This window comes from Tupaia chinensis, unplaced genomic scaffold (assembly GCF_000334495.1).
Source record: "Tupaia chinensis unplaced genomic scaffold, TupChi_1.0 Scaffold000161_1, whole genome shotgun sequence".
Classification (NCBI taxonomy): domain Eukaryota; kingdom Metazoa; phylum Chordata; class Mammalia; order Scandentia; family Tupaiidae; genus Tupaia; species Tupaia belangeri.
Window position 1 is genome coordinate 2,651,962 of NW_006159632.1, and position 16,715 is coordinate 2,668,676.

Consider the following 16,715-nt stretch of genomic DNA (forward strand, 5'->3'; position numbering starts at 1 on the left):
TGTGCAGGCTCAGGGGGTCTGGAGAGGGACGGGGACGGGGAGCCTCGTGTGCGGCCACTGGGGGGGCCTCGTGTGCGGCCACTGGGGGGGCCTCGTGTGCGGCCACTGGGGGGGCCTCCACAGTTCTTTTCTCCGGCCAGGGCATCTGCATCTGCGGGCAGTGAGCTCGCCCACCTGCCACGCACTAGTTGCTCCTCTGCAGAGCCCGTGTCCACTTCCCCTTTGTCCCTGCCTCCCCACAGGCCTCCCAGGGGCTAGCCAGGGACTTCCCACTCCTGCAGGCACGCATCGCCCTCGTGACCGGGCCTGTGAACCCTGCGCCAGGCCCAGACTGCAGGGTCATGTCTGTACAACCAGCTAAAATTGTCCTTGAAAGCTCGATGGTGGTGCCAACCCCAACTCTCAGAAGAAATGAGACTGGCTCTTAGGGAGTCCTGGAGGCCCTGGCACCTCAAACTTCCACATGCCGGCAAGGCACCCGGGAACCTGTTAATACCAGGTTCTGAATCCAGAGGTCCGGGCAGGCCTGAGAGTTGGCTTCTCCAACCAGCTGCCCTGGAGGACCCTTCAGTGGGCAGGCGTGGAGTCCAGGCCCCTGGAGGCCTGTACTGAGCCCCTCGGCCCGGCTGCCTTGGCTCGGTGCCCTACCTGGCACACTGTGTGGCCAGGTTTTGAAAGGATGGGAGGGAGGAGAGAAGACAAGGAGGGAGATGAGAAGGGGGAGATGGTAAGCTTCCCATCGGGCTGTCTTTGCTGCTCTTCACCACATGTTAAAGACCCAGACAGGCTGGGTGACGGTGCTGCGGATGTGTGACAAAGCCAGTGGCCAGGCGTCTCCGAGAGGGTCCTTCCCAGCATGCCCAGGTACACCTGCCATCCTCGGGTCTGTGTCCACCTTCACACCCTCGTGCAGAGGCCAGAGTTCCTCAGAGGCTGGGAGCGCCGACGTGCTGCAGACCCTGGGCACAGCACGAGGAAGGGCTCTGACCCTGTACGCTTCCCCATCAAGCTCACGGGCCACGGGAGGGGCCGGGCCCCCGGTAAGCCTGGATGGCAGCATTGCCGTCGACAGGGACAAACCTTTTCTACTGCAGACTCTGCATGAAAGCCTCGAGGCCCGCCGGCTCTCCACGTGTGCTCCTGATTTGTAGGACAGTCTGAGACACTCGATCTGTCAAACGCACCCGCCAGCAGCAAGCGGGCCGGCTGCATGCCTCCCCGGCCAGGATGCCTTCCTCCTGCAGAATCAGGGTCTGCCCGGCATGGGCATCGTGTGCGGAGCCAAAGATCAGGCAGCACGCCTGGACCCCGGTATGAGGACCCGTGCCAACGTCACTATGGTCTCAGGAAAAAACACATCTAAAATAAATGAAATCTTTTCATTATGACATGAACCTAACCCCCAAGCATTGCAAACACGGGGAAGTGAATTACTCTACTGCGTGGATAGCCACCGCGTTACAACAGCTGCTAAGATCATGGTGCGTTCTCTTCCTGGTTCTCTGTGTCTCTCCCACTTACACACTAAGCTTTGCCTGATCTTCACATGTGATACGTGTGATTTTGTATGGGACTTCAGAACTTAGTGTTGGGTCTGCCCCAAGTACTCGTCATGTGATGAAACCTTCCCTTCCCGTGTGCGTCACTTCCGTATCCTTCGCTTCCTATGTCCTTGGCTCCCGTGTGCTTCCCCTCCATGAGCCTCCCCTCCGTGTGCCTCCCCTCTGTGAGCCTCCCTCCGTGTGCCTCCCCTCCGTGTGCCTCCCCTCCATCAGCCTCCCCTCCATGTGCCTCCCCTCCGTGAGCCTCCCCTCCATATGCTTCTCCTCTGTGTGCTTCTCCTCCGTGTGCTTCTCCTCCGTGTGCCTCCCCTCTGTGAGCCTCCCCTCCGTGAGCCTCCCCTCCGTGTGCCTCCCCTCCGTGAGCCTCCCCTCCGTGTGCCTCCCCTCCGTGTGCCTCCCCTCCGTGAGCTTCCCCTCCGTGTGCTTCCCCTCCGTGTGCTGGCCTAGGTGCTGGCCTACGTGCCACACCGAAGTTATCCCCTCCTCTGGGTTAAGTACATTATCGGGCACTCATTTGTTTTGAAGGTCGTATGACTATAATTGGGCTGAACTTGTAACGTGGCAGGTGTCCATTTGTGCTTCCATATTGAGTGTTTAGATTTTCTAATGAGCTTGAAATGAATAACAGATATATTGATCCAGGTATTTTTAAGAGAAATGCCACGGGCACAACCATGAAATCATTCAGTAAACAGCCTTTAGAAAGCAAGCGGGGACAGACCCAGCAGTTGGCGTAATGGCTATGTCACTGGACTCCCACGTAGTCAACCGTGGTTCGAGTCCCAGACCCGGTGGCTTAAACTCACACTGGGTGTGTGTGCATGCATGCCCAAGATCCTAAGAGGAGGACCAGCTGTTAGCGTAATGGCTGTGTCGCCGGGCTCTCATGTAGGTGATCATGGTTCGAGTCCTGGACCCGGTGGCTTAAACTCAAGCTGGGCACATGTGTGTACATGCCCAAGATCCCGAGAGGAGAATGTAGGAGAAGGGATTGCGGCGTAGCCATCCCCCTTGGGGGAGGGAGGGTGATTTCTTGCTTTCTGTCTCTGTCTCTGTCTTTATGGCAAGCACACGTGCCCTATAGCGAAGACCTCTCAAAAAAAAAAGATAATCTTCCAGGCAAAGTATTTTTGGTTGAAAAAAAAAAAGATCCTGAGAGGAGAATGGAGGAGAAGGGATTGTGGCGTGGCCATCCCCCTGGGGGGTGATTTCTAGCTTTCTGTCTCTCCGTCTCTCTGGTGAGCGCACACCCCCTATAGCAAAAAAGAAGAAGAAGAAAGAAAGCGGGGCTAGACAAAGCCTCTGCTAATTTGGGGTCTGAGGGGCCAGAGGAAGGACCACTTGATGGTTGCCCCTTGGCTTTGCCTGCCAGCTCTCCAGCCTCTTCATCAGTGGCAGGTAGAGGGCGTGGTAAGTGCTAGGGACAGTGCCTGTCCCCGTGTGGGCCCCGTGGGCAAGGTCAGAGCAGCCAGGGAGCTGCCCACTCCCGCCCTGTGTGGGCTGTGGCTCAGGGGCCACCTGAGTAGGTAGCATTGTATAAAGTTACAAATCAAGTGAGCAGGTCAGGGAATAAAATACACCCCACCTTCCTGTCCAGACAGCTACTCCTTCATAACAAAAGGGAGAAAATGCACATAATCCTGAGCATGAGGGACGAGGTCCACGGTCTGAGCATGAAACTGGGGACGCTCCTGGAGGAAGGAGTCAGAGCTGCCGGAGCCTGGCCAGGAGGTTCAGCCAGCTTTGCTGGATCAGCAACCACACAACGCACATCTGGGCCAGATGGGGGAGCCGTGCAGGGCAGCGCCCTGCAAGTCCACCCGCTCAGGGAGGCCCAGGCTCACTCCCAGAGGCCTCTCTGGCAATCTGGCACCAGCTGCTACGGCTAGGATGACTGGAGCTGGCGAGAGCCGCAGCTGCAGACCCTGTTGGGATTGCGTGTCTCTCTCTCACTCACGGAAGAAAAATAAACTTTTCTTTTTTGGAGAGATTTTTTTTGCTATAGGGCACATGCGCTCACCAGAAAGACAGACAGAGAGACAGAAAGCGAAAAATCACCCACCAGGGGGGATGGCCATACCACAATCCCTTCTCCTCCATTCTCCTCTCGGGATCTTGGGCATGTACACACATGTGCCCAGCTTGAGTTTAAGCCACCGGGTCTGGGACTTGAACCACAGTCGACTACATGGGAGTCCAGGGACATAGCCACTATGCTAACTGCTGGTCCCAGAAATAAACTTTTAAAATAAAAATAATAAGCATATAAATTAATCAATCATATATTTATAATAGAATTTATTTTCTTGCCTTCATTTCAGTAAAGTCACTAATTTATATACTGATTATGTTCTTATAATCCAAATTTCACATAATCTTTATTGATAGCAATAGTCTGACAGACTAAAAAATAAATGCAATTATATTAAAATATACAAATTTGAATATGTTTCATCAATATGTAAATCAGTGTTAATATAAGAAACTAAAATTTTAGTTATTTTACATGGGTTTTCAAAACTTTTTTTCCCAAGATATCAAAAATGATCCATTATAACCAAAGTACAAATTAATTAGCAAGTATTAAATATTAAGATCAAATTATTTAAACAGATCTGAGGGGTATTTCTAAAGATTTAATTACATTTTTTTGCATACTTTTGCAAAAATAAAACCGTTTGTAATCCTAGCAAGCCCAGTTAGATGCTAATGTAGAGAGCTGCTTTTGCACGTCACTCATTATATCTAGACCTATTTTTATCTGTGAAAGTCAGACAATGCGAGCTATGTACTATAGGCTAAGCATTTCTTTTTTTTTTTTTTTTCCCCCCTATGGGCCCTTGGCACCGCCAGCCAGCTGCAGACCCTGTTGGGATTGCGTGTCTCTCTCTCACTCACGGAAGAAAAATAAACTTTTCTTTTTTGGAGAGATTTTTTTTGCTATAGGGCACATGCGCTCACCAGAAAGACAGACAGAGAGACAGAAAGCGAAAAATCACCCACCAGGGGGGATGGCCATACCACAATCCCTTCTCCTCCATTCTCCTCTTGGGATCTTGGGCACGTGCGCACACATTGGCATGAGTTTAAGCCACCGGGTCTGGGACTTGAACCACAGTCGACTACATGGGAGTCCAGGGACATAGCCACTATGCTAACTGCTGGTCCCAGAAATAAACTTTTAAAATAAAAATAATAAGCATATAAATTAATCAATCATATATTTATAATAGAATTTATTTTCTTGCCTTCATTTCAGTAAAGTCACTAATTTATATACTGATTATGTTCTTATAATCCAAATTTCACATAATCTTTATTGATAGCAATAGTCTGACAGACTAAAAAATAAATGCAATTATATTAAAATATACAAATTTGAATATGTTTCATCAATATGTAAATCAGTGTTAATATAAGAAACTAAAATTTTAGTTATTTTACATGGGTTTTCAAAACTTTTTTTCCCAAGATATCAAAAATGATCCATTATAACCAAAGTACAAATTAATTAGCAAGTATTAAATATTAAGATCAAATTATTTAAACAGATCTGAGGGGTATTTCTAAAGATTTAATTACATTTTTTTGCATACTTTTGCAAAAATAAAACCGTTTGTAATCCTAGCAAGCCCAGTTAGATGCTAATGTAGAGAGCTGCTTTTGCACGTCACTCATTATATCTAGACCTATTTTTATCTGTGAAAGTCAGACAATGCGAGCTATGTACTATAGGCTAAGCATTTCTTTTTTTTTTTTTTTTCCCGCTATAGGGCGCGTGCACTCGCCAGACAGACAGAGAGAGACATTGAGACAGAAAGCGAGAAATCACCCCCCAGGGGAGATGGTCACGCCGCAATCCCTTCTCTTCCATTCTCCTCTCGGGATCTTGGGCACGCACGCACACGCGCCTGGCGTGAGTTTTAAGCCACCGGGTCTGGGACGCGAACCATGGTCGACTACGTGGGAGTCCAGCGACATAGCCATTATGCTAACTGCTGGTTCCCTATAGGCTAAGCATTTCTAATCTGAAAACCAGAAAATCAAAAATCAGAAATGCTCCAAAATCAGAACTTTCTGGACTCCGACAGGATTTCAGAGGTGAAAATTCCACACCTGACCTCGCGTGCCGATTGCAGGCAGAGGCTGCAATAGAAGAACCTCTTCTGACTTCACTTCGGGCTGTGTGGACAAGCTGTACATGAAACAGATAAATCTGTGCTTAGACTTGACTTCCTTCCCTAAGAGATCGCATTATGCCTTGCAAATTTCCTAAATCCAGAACGATTCTGGCCCCCAGCATTTCGGTTAAAGGATACTCAGCCTATACTGCGAAACATTAGCCAGCATGCACGTGAGACTCACGTGTCCTGTGTGCGATATGGCCGTGTCACTGGGACCCCGGATGGGGACAGGAAAATAGAAAGGGGCAGACTCGGCATCGTGGCAGGGGCTCTTCCCTCTGTGTGAGGCGTGACACCCTTCTCCAGGGGAGGGACCTCACAGGGTGATGAGCCTGTCCGCTGTCTGGCCTCAGGGCTTCCGTGTCTCAGGCCCCTGCGGTATGCTCACCGCCAAGGTCGCCGTGGCATGCCGTGTCCCCCTGCTCGCACAGTGGCCCTCATTTCAAGGACAAGATGAAGAACAATGTGAAGTGTCCTGGGGACACCAGAGTGATGTTTGGGGTTACAGGCTGCTGCAGTGTGCTGGGAGTGGGCCCACGAGTATGTGCATGTGTACATGTGTGTGCGTGTGCACGTGTGTGCACATGGGGTGTGCATGTGTGTGCACACGTGTGCATGGGGGTGTGTGCACATGGGGGTGTGTTTGGGGGCCCTTTGCAGTGTGAGGTCTTGCCGGGCTTCCCGCTCACATGCGAAGGCAGCCCTGCAGAGGGAAACGAGGTGTGTGGGCACTCACTGGGTACCTTTTCCTCACAAGCGTCACGGTATTCCACGGCCTGTGCAGGTCCGAACTACCGGAGAGCGTTCTCGATGCCTTGCTGGTCTTGGACGGCGTGTCTCGTCCACACTGTGCCTCCTTCGGTGTTGCCACCCTCTGTCACAGCCTGCATCGCCAGCACCAGTTCCGGCATCTGCCAGCCTGCAGCGGGGCCTGGCTGGAGAGTCCCGCGGCTGAGCAGAGGGCTGGGCCGGCGCCGGCACGTCCCTTCCGGCCTCTGAGTCCCGCCCCTCCTTTCTCTAGCTCTCATCAGCTGAGCTTTGCTTCCTTCCGGGACCTCCAGCCATTTTTCAGGACTGAGATGCCAAGGAAATTGGGTGTCCACGTGTGAGACGGTGACGGTGGCATTGCTGCTATGCAGTGACACCGCCGTGCTGTCACCACGGGCCGGGAGGAGCAGCCGGTCACCCACGCGCCCGTGAAAGAGCACCAGGGTCTGCACTGGAGCAGCAACATGGCGTCGTTACTGGGTGTACTTGCAGATGCCGGGGGGCTCAGTCTGCAGTCTGAACCCTCATTTCTGAACTGCGGTCACCTCGTGTTAGGTCCCCCACTCTCCGGGGCCACACGTGACTGTGCTGAGTCATGATCCCACACACGAATGCATGCTGTCGGGCTCAGGGGTACGGGCTGGGGGCCAGGCAGGGAGAAGGGGGAGCACATGAGCCCAGGCCCTGCTGAGAGGCGACAGATTGCTGTGCGGTGGGGGCGGGCAGTGCTGAGACGGGGGTCACGCGTTACGTCGCCCCTCGCTCAGGGCCCTCGGGGCCACTCCGTCCTCTTTTCTTAGGGCACCTGGCCAGGAAGACGACCTTGACCTGACAAGCACCATGCCCCGAGCCAGAGTGCACAGTGCTTCCGTGTCAGCAGCTCCGCCTTCGCCGACTCTCAGCGAGAGCGCAGGGGTGCGGTGAGCAGGGCCCGGTGGACAGCACTGGGGCTGTGAGTCAGGGACCTTAGCCACTACACTACCTGGGGACCCCATAACGTTTCTTTCTTTATTCCATGAGAGAAAGAAGCGTGCACAGCAGAGCCCTCTGCAAATCCACCCCAGCCCCAGCCCAACCTTGCTGGCCGGATCACAGACACATATGAACACAGGCCGCGTGCAGGAGGCCCCAGGTCTCGAGCCCGTGCCCTCCTGCGTGTGTCTGGTTGTGTTGCCCTGTGTCACCCTGTAGTCCTTCAATCTTGTCTGCAGGGAGCAGAAGATTTGCACGGGCTCCCACACTCCATCCCAGCCCCTCATCATCCCGAGGAAGCCCCGGGGAGGGCCCCCGCAGGCAGAGGTCCCAACTGATTGCTGTGCCAGGCGTGGCGGCCACCTCTGGGTGAGACCCAAGTGTGGCACAAACACACTTGGCTCCCTCCGTGCTCTGCAGTCGGGGGCAAGGTCTCCTTAGGAGCAGAAGCGTTCACTTCTGTGATTTCGCGTTCCCGTCTTCCCTTTATGAGAAATACTGTTTTTGCATGTCTGGTTTTTAAAAAATCTCTTCTGTCTTCATGATCAGAAATTTCCAGAGGTTTTCTTTTGATGTTTAAATCTGAAATCTAACCAGAGTGGACCTCTGTGCCATGTAAGGTGGGGTCCAATGTCTTTCCCCCATGCATCTGTTTCTGAAAGCAGAGGACACTTCCAAGACGAACAGTGACCCTGTTCAGAGGAAGAACTGTGGGGAGGGAGTGCCAGAGGCGAAGGTGACCACGCCAGGCCCAGAGTCTAGGATGAGACTCTTCAGGCCAGAGGTAAATGTGGGTGCCCACTCCCCATCCTTCTCTGGGGGCACCTCCTCCTGCTCTTCTCTGGGAGTACCTACTTCCCGTACCTCTCTGGGGGTTCCACTCCCCATCCTTCTCTGGGGGTGCCCACTCCGTGTCCCTCTCTGGGGGTTCCATTCCCCGTCCTTCTCTGGGGGTGCCCACTCCCCGTCCCTCTCTGGGGGCACCCACCCCCCATGCCTCTCTGGAGGCGCCCACCCCCATCCCTCTCTGGGGGCGCCCACCCCCCGTCCCTCTCTGAGGGTGGCCACCCCTGTCCCTCTCTGGGGGCGCCCACCCCGTCCCTCTCTGGGGGTGCCCACTCCCGTCCTTCTGGGCATGTGTCGCTGCAGGTCACGCCCCTCTTGGAGTTGACTGGAAGAGTCTACGAGCCTGTGGGGCCGTGGTGCTGAGGGTGGTGATGACAGCCCGCAGCCGCCAGCTCTCCATCGGTTCTCAGGGTCGGAGAGGCCTGCAGCGTCCCACCGAGCCGCGACTATATGAGGGTGACCCGTGTGATCCCTGTCCTCGTGGATCTCCTGCCTACGGGGGACCGGGAGTGCAGGGCAGCCTCACGGACCAGGGGAGCCCTCGGCTGCTTAGAGACTGCAGCGGACAAAGCATTCTCACCCAGCCCTGCCGTAGTCCAGCTGGGACCCACCGAGTCCGGGGACTGGCCAGGGTAAGGTGACGCATTAGCATGGAGGCAGAGCGAGTCTGTCCTTTCCTTCAGTCCTACTGTTCTTTCAGCTCTGCCATTTCCCTCTCGAACCTCAGTGTTTTAAACGGCTTTTACGCACAACTCAAGCCTGCGAAATCTGCCTCCAATTAGTGACCATCTGAGGCTCCATGCCCATCCAGGCCTCAGGTTCCCTGTCCACTGTCTCCCCGCTGCCCACACACTCACCTGCCCAGCCGTTGCAGTCTGCCTGTGTAGGTGGAGTAGGCGGTGGGAGCGGTCCAGGCTGCCCAGTCAGCCGGGTCACTGCACACCCAGCAGCAGCCTGACGTCAGCTGGCCACCATGGGCATGTGCAAGTCAGTCTCCACAGGAGAAATGAGGTGTGGACCAAAACTTTCTTCAAGTGTGGTCTGTGGACACGCGAGGTCCCGCTCGTGCAGGGCAGCAAAGCAGCGTCTCCCTCAGGACCGCGCCCCTCGCCACGTCTGCTCACCTGTTGTCCGCGGCCAACTCCACGCCCTCCCTGCTCTGCTCAGACGGCCTCCTTGAGTGCAATCGAGAAAAACCCGACTGACACTTCCTTACGCAAGCTGTTAGCTCACCTGGTAGAGCCGGCTGGTCCCGGACCTGCACAGCGGCTGCCAGTGTAGGGCCTCTGGCCTGGAGCAGGGTCCTCAATGTGTCCCCTCCCGTGCACAGGGCACTTCTGATGCGCTTTGTCTACACTGCAGCAAACACAGCCCCCGGCAGCCCCAGCGCAGCAACTCCAGTGGAAAACTGCCTCCTGGCCTGTCCTTGCCCTGGGGCGTCCTCCGTGGGACCCATTTCTGTTGCTGCAGTTGGGTGGTTCTGGTCAGGAACCTTGGTCACAGCCCTAGGAGAGACCTGGAGACGGGAAGGACAGTTCTTCCCCAGAAGGAAGCTGAGCACCACCGAAAGATGTCCTTCAGGGCTGCTGAGCGAAGAGTGAGGCCTTCGCGGGCAGAAAAACCAACTTGGGACTGGCGGGGCAGAATTGGAGTCAGCATTGTGGGGCCCAGAAAGCTTCTGAGTGGGGTCCTGCCCTTGCCAGGGAGCTGTGAGGGGGACTTTGGGCAGATTGTAAATGTCGCCAGGCCTCGCGGATTCCATCAGCAGAATGGGTACCTGGGTTGGCAGGGCCGTGAGGGTCAGCTCGGTGTGAGATGCTGAACTTTTTTTTTTGGAGAGGTTTTCACTATAGGGCACGTGCGCTCGCCAAACAGACAGAGACAGAGAGACAGAAAGCGAGAAATCACCCCCCAGGGGGAATGACCACGCCACAATCCCTTCTCCTCCATTCTCCTCCCGGGATCTTGGGCACGCACGCACACGTGCCCGGCGTGAGTTTTAAGCCACCGGGTCTGGGACGCGAACCGTGGTCGACTACGTGGGAGTCCAACGACATCGCCATTACACTAACTGCTGGTTCTCGTGAGATTCTGAACTTTGTAATCCGCATCCAAGGTGGGGCTGCAGCAGCCATGACAGCCTGGACCCAACCCAGACCCAGCCCAACCCTACACGGGCTCTTAGTGAAGGATGAGCCTCGCCGAGAAATGCTGGCTGCAGCCCCACAGCGCCTGCCTGCACAGCACACCCGGGGCAGCTGCGTGCTGGACGGCTCTGGACGGTGCTGGCAGGAAGGCGGCCCACACAGCAGGGGGAGGGTGCAGGTCATAGACCTGTGGCCAGTGACACCTCCTTGACTTGCCTTTACAGTCCCTACTATCACCCCTATTTTACAGGAAAGAAATGCGGCGTTGAGGGAGCGCCCTGTGTGTACGGTCGGAGACCCGGCTCTCCCGCCTCTGGCCAGACAGGCAGGCTGTCCTCCCGGTCTCTGCCTGGCAGGGCTGGAGCTCACGGTGGACGCAGTGGTTCCGGAGCACGCGTGAGGGTCAGGCCGACAGAGGAAGCGGGAAGACAGACCCCAGGCACCACCAGGAGCATGCGATGCCAAAGCCGTGCGAGCGCCCTCCGGTCACAAAGTGTCAACTGGGGATTCCTTTACGATCCAGAGTGACGGTGAACTTAGATCTACAGAGATTTCTCGTTCTCATTTCTTACAGGCCAGAAATTTCAAAAGAGCGAGCTGTGTTAGGTCATCTCAGACTGCTTCTCCTCGTTCCTCCGCCGCGGGCTGGCAGAGTGCTCTGGATTTCTGTGGGGTGTGTCACCCGTACCTGCAGCAGGACAGTGACTCAGCTGCCCAGGGTGACATGGCAGCTCTGTTTCCTTGCTGAGGCATGTTTCTTGCCCCGTGGCGGATAAACAAAGCAGCCCAGTCAGGAACCAAAGCAGATTCTCTGCTCCTGAGTCAGTCTGAGGCACGGGAGCATCCTCTTATACCTGGCTCAGTCCTGGGAGGAAGCTGTCTCTGCCTCAACTCCATCCCTCTCCTCAGCCCAGCCCCCAGGAAGAGGGCAGAATGCGGAGCTATGTTCACCTGGAAGAGGAGCCCAGGGGCAAGGCCATGTATTGAAGAGAGACCATGTAGGGCATTGCCTTAGTGAAGAAAGACCATGTAGGGCATTGCCTTAGTGAAGACGGAATTGCCTGGTGCTGGTGATACCAACAGCACGAGGGGGCGGCAGCCACACCACGGCCGGGGTCGGCAAGGAGGCTGCCTGGCCTGTGACCAGAACAGGGTCTTGGGCTTTCTGGGCCCCTATTGCCTTAACTGGAAAATGGTTTTAAAAAGTTCTTTTTAGGGACCAGCAGATGGCGTAATCAATCGCAATTCGAGTCCTGGACCCAGTGGCTTGAAACTCAGGCTGGGCATGTGTCCACATGTGCCCAAAACTCTGAGGGGAGAATGGAGGACAAAGGGCTACAGCGTGGCCATCTCCGCTGGGGGGATGATTTCTCGCTTTCTGTCTCTCCATCTCTGTCTGTCTTTCTGATGAGTACACGCGCCCTATAGCAAAAACCTCTCCAAAAAACATAACGTAAGAAGAAAGAAAGAAACGTATCCACATTATTCACACGTCAGCCACGGCACCGTTTATAACATGGAAAATGACTAGCAGCCCACAAGCCCCACAGAGACCCGGCTAGGTAAATCGTCACCGTCTGTGTGGCGCGGCGTCACCTATGCGGCCACTGCAAAGTGCAATGTGGACGGAAACGCGTCTGCGGTACAAGTGCTCCCCGTACCGCTCAGAAAACGTGCAGGACATGCAGACAGTGCTGTGCTGGTTAAGGCTCAGGCCTCCCACACGGCTGGCTGTGTTAGGGTCCTGAAAATCATGCCTGGCACCTGTGTGTGCGAGCCCGAAATCCTGAGCGGCGAGTCTATGCCCCAGGAGGTGATTTCTCACTTTCCCTCTCGCTGTCCCTCATCCCTGCCTGGTGAGTGCACCAGGCAAAAACCTACAAAAGTGCAAACAGCAGCGATGTGCGTTTGGTCATTGCAGTGACTGACAACGACAAGCGGGGGACCAGCAGATGCCAATGATTACTGTGGCTGACCACAGTGCGAATCCCGGACCCAGGCTGGGCGTGCGTGCCTGCAGCCCAAGATCCAGAGAGGAGAAGAGGCTGCACGTGGCCGCCCTCCGGGTTTGTCTCACTTTCTGTCTCTGTCTCTCGGTGAGTTCATGCGCCCTATCGCACAACTCTCTCTTAAAAAAAGAAAGGCAGAGAAAGACAGGAGTGCAGAGAACACACCGAGGGCACACGCCTGCCACGAGCCCCAGTTCTCAGCCAGAATTCAAGGGGGTTGTTGTCTTCTTTTGTACTTTTTTATATTTTTTTAAGGTTCCTTTATTTCATTTAAAAAATTTTTTTTTGATTTGGTATGATCTTTGTCCTTAAAGCAGTAAAAAACAAAAGGTTAACTTGGAAATACCTCGATTTCTAACACTGGGCGGCAAACGGGAGAGTGAGGAGCCCCGCGGCTCCGCAGCCCCTGGGCGGCTGAGGGCGCCCACGGCGTCTGGCCGCACACCCAGCAGCCTGTCTTAGTGTGGAGCCATTTGATTCGAAATGTGTCTCTTTACTTCCTTAACTAGAAACACACGCTTTTAAAATTTCAAATCAATCTGGTTTTCAAATGAATATCATCATGTGATGTGTGAGGCCTACTTTTAAAATGCTTGAGAGCCATCATTGCAGTAAGAATTTGGGAATGTCCGTACGGAGACGGCCGAGAGGTAACAGTCGGAATGTAGCGGTACTCGGAGCGCGACAGCTTGTGGCGATTTTATTTTCCTACCTTATGCCTTCCTATAGTTTCAGAATTTCTCTGTGTTAAAGAGAACAAATATTAAAATACCTGTTGAATCAGTGTTGTTTATTAAGACCCATCCGTTCTTAATGTCTCTCGGAGGGCTGGTTGGGGTGGGCTTTTTTCTTAGCTGAACTTAGTTTATCTCGCTAATTAATAAACAGACCTCAGAGAAGCCCCCGTTGCTCCATCTCATGCTGTTTAATCAGGGCGAACTCTTTTCTTTTTAAATCCTCTATTCATATTTCCGGGCGACTTTCATTTACAAGGGCCAGTTACCCCAGCCCGCGCCCTGAGATGCCCGAGCGAGGGCATTCTCAGGTACACACAGGCACTGGGGACAGCACTCTGCCTTCCCAGGTCTGCAACCGGATTGCAGAGCCAAGGGCTCGACGAGCCCGCACCAGACGCCCCCTCCCAGGCCGGCACACTGCTGGACACTGGCCCAGCTGGGCAGCCCTGGGTGACCATGGACAATATGTCCTGAGGACACGTGGTCAATCCCGTCTTCCACATCTGCTGAAACAACCACGGCGTTTTCCAACAGGAAGGAGCTGCCAGAGGCAAGCCTGGGCTTCTAGGAAAGGAAAAATTCTGGCCACCCAGGTTAGGGAGGAGCTGGTGGGGGGGGAGGTCGCTGGACGAGACAGTGTGGGAGCCTGTCCTGGCCCCCCAAGGGCCTCTCAGTGTGCGCCCCACCTTCTCACCAGCAGGCCGCAGCTGATCCGAACACAGATGGGTGGTGAGCTGGCCCCGGTGGTGTTTTCCCACCTTTTTCTTTTCTTAATGGGTAAGAATGGCTCATGCCAGAAAGCGGCCTCTTTCTGACAAGTGTCGACAATGCCGACATGGTCTCAGAAACAACGTGATCGTAGGCAGGATTCTCTTTAAGATTCTTTTAAAAACCGGCAGAGCACTTGGGCACTGCAGACAACTGGGCCCCTGGGGTGGAGGGCTGGAGGCCGGCGGGCCCCTCGCCTTGCCCCACCTCCAATCCCCAGCCATTGCCTTCCTCCCCGGGCCACCCACCTTCAGGGCTCCAGCGTCCAGTCCTGTCCTCGCCGCCTCACCAGCCCCTGGTCCTCTCCGGAGTAGCCCTGTGGAATCCAACAACGTCACCCTCTCCACCCCTCCTTTCTGGGGCTAAACCTGAGCTCCTTGCTGTGGCACTAAAAGGCCTTGGGGACATGGCCACTGCCATCTCTACTCCCAGCACCAGCAGCTCCTGAGCTTCCTGAGGCTCCTGGAGCCCTGGTGTGTTGGCGCCTCACGGCGGCGCTGCCAAGGCCCCTCGGCCTCTGTCCCAGTTAGCAGGTAGGGTGCTCGGCCTGGCCTCATACACGCTCCCTCGGCTCATTGCAGCCCGTAGTCTGTAGCCCGGAGCTCTGTGTGTGGTCTATGTCTGGGCCTGCACAGAGCTCCGAACATCCTTGGGCTTTCCTGAGTGCCAGGGCTGTCTGTCACCACAGGGGTCCCTGCACAGCCCTGAGTCTGTGCTCGCAGGCAGGGGCGGGGACCAGCCCCTCCAGGAAGAGCAGCGGGGCTGGGAGCTGAGCCCTGTCACCAATGGCTGTGATTCAGTCAATGATGCCTGCCTGATGCAACCTCCGTAGGCAGTTCTAAATGACGGGCTCGGGGCGTCCAGGTTGGGGCGCGTACCTTCCTCCATACAGAGGATCCTGTGCTGGGACCCTGCCCTCCACCCAGATGTCCCGCCTCTGGCTGTCGGTCCTTATGCTTACACTGGGTAGTGGCGGCTGGACAGATGCCGTACAGGGTGAGGTAGGGTAAGTGCGGGTTTTCCTGAAGTCTGGGGTCACCGTGGTGAGTAACCAGACCTTGGAGCTTCAGTCTGTGGACTGCTGGCAGCTGGGCATCTTGGTGTCTCGACCTCCCGCTTAGGCCACGTCACCGTGAACAGGGGTCTGCTGCTCGTCCTTCTGGAGTCTGGAAGTTCGAGATCAAGGTCGCCAGAGACTCAGTGTCAGGAGGGCCCGTTCTTCATGGTGCACCCTCTGTGTGTCCCCTCATAGCGCAGGCATGGCCTCTGTGATGCGGGGGCTGAGCCCAGGACCTCGCCTCCTGCCAAGGTCACCTTGCGATGCAGTGTGGGTTGTCGGGCAGTGTGCCAATCTTGGGGGACAGCGCTGGGAAGACCACAGTCCTGTCTGTGGCTGGCCCTGAAGTGGGGGCAGCTTGGGGGACTGAGCCCTTCCCGGGGGTCGGGCTCACTGAGTATTTGAGTCAGAACTGAATTGGGTTACAGGACGCTCGGTCGATTTCAGAGAGTCTGAGAATGGACTGCTCGCTCTTGGACAAACCACCGCATCCCACTGAATCGGGAGCTCCTTAGGTCTGGGCTGGTTCAAGGACGCTGCATCTGGCCTGCCCCCCACTCGGCATGCTCCACCCCTGGACCTGCAGCACCAGCCGCTCATGCTCCGGGCTCAGCTCTGGAGACCCCTCCTCCAGCAGAGTTGTTTCCCTGGGCAGGTCGTGGTGTGTCTCCGCTCACTCGGCCTCCAAATGATGCAGGTTGGAAAGTTCCAGGCAAACATCTGCGGTGGTGTTGATGGGCAACGGCAGAGCAAGGACCTAGGGTGCAATCTGTCATGGCCTTCCAGCTCTCAGAGTCCCCTTCTGCATGGTCTGGCTGTGCCCGGAAGGTGGCATGTTGGAACTCAATCTCCAGGCAACAGTGAGGAGAGGAGACCTTTCAGAGGGAACAAGGTCAGGAAGCCTCTGACCTTGGCAACCTCTGTGGCAGGACGGGCGTGGGAGGGTCCTGATCCGGGATGAGCGTGAACCTCTCCTCTCTCTGCCGTGACCACACACGAGCCTGCGCCGTCTGCAGTGAGGACAGAGCAGAGGCCTCACCAGGCGCGGAGGCCGAGCGCGGGCCTCTAGCCTCCAGGACCACAGACCAACCGCCGGCGGCTGTTGACAAATCACTCAGTCTGTGGTGGTCTCCACAGCAGTGGTGGAACCACGATCCCTTCTGTAGCTGAGCTTCAATGGTTCTGTAGGACCAGCATAAACCGAGTCGCCCGAAACTCTGACGCCTCCCTGCGAGCGCAGTGAAAGCGGTCCCAGCTCTGCGTCCCCAGTGCCATGCTCCAAGCCTGATTTCCTCCCAGGCGGCGGAACCGGCCCTTGGGCCTGGCTTCCCCCTCACGCGGTACTGGGTACCCCAAGCCTCTGTCCTCTGGGTTCACGGCGAGCCGGGGGCAGGTGGGGAGGTAGAGGATTCCTGAGAGGCCCAGTGGCTGTCAGCGGCTACCTCGCAGACATGATTCACGCACAGGCGGGGCCCTGGGCCTGGAGGCCGGCTGGGTATCCGTCATCAGCTTCCAGCTCTCCCGGAAGCAGCATCTTCAAAAGGGTCCACAGCCATAACCAGGGAGGCCTGCTCGAGTCTTCAGGGCTGTGGAAGGTGGAGGGAGGACGGAGGCGGCCTGGGGGGCTGGCACGGCGGGGGGGTGGGGGCACGGGGGGGCCGTCCG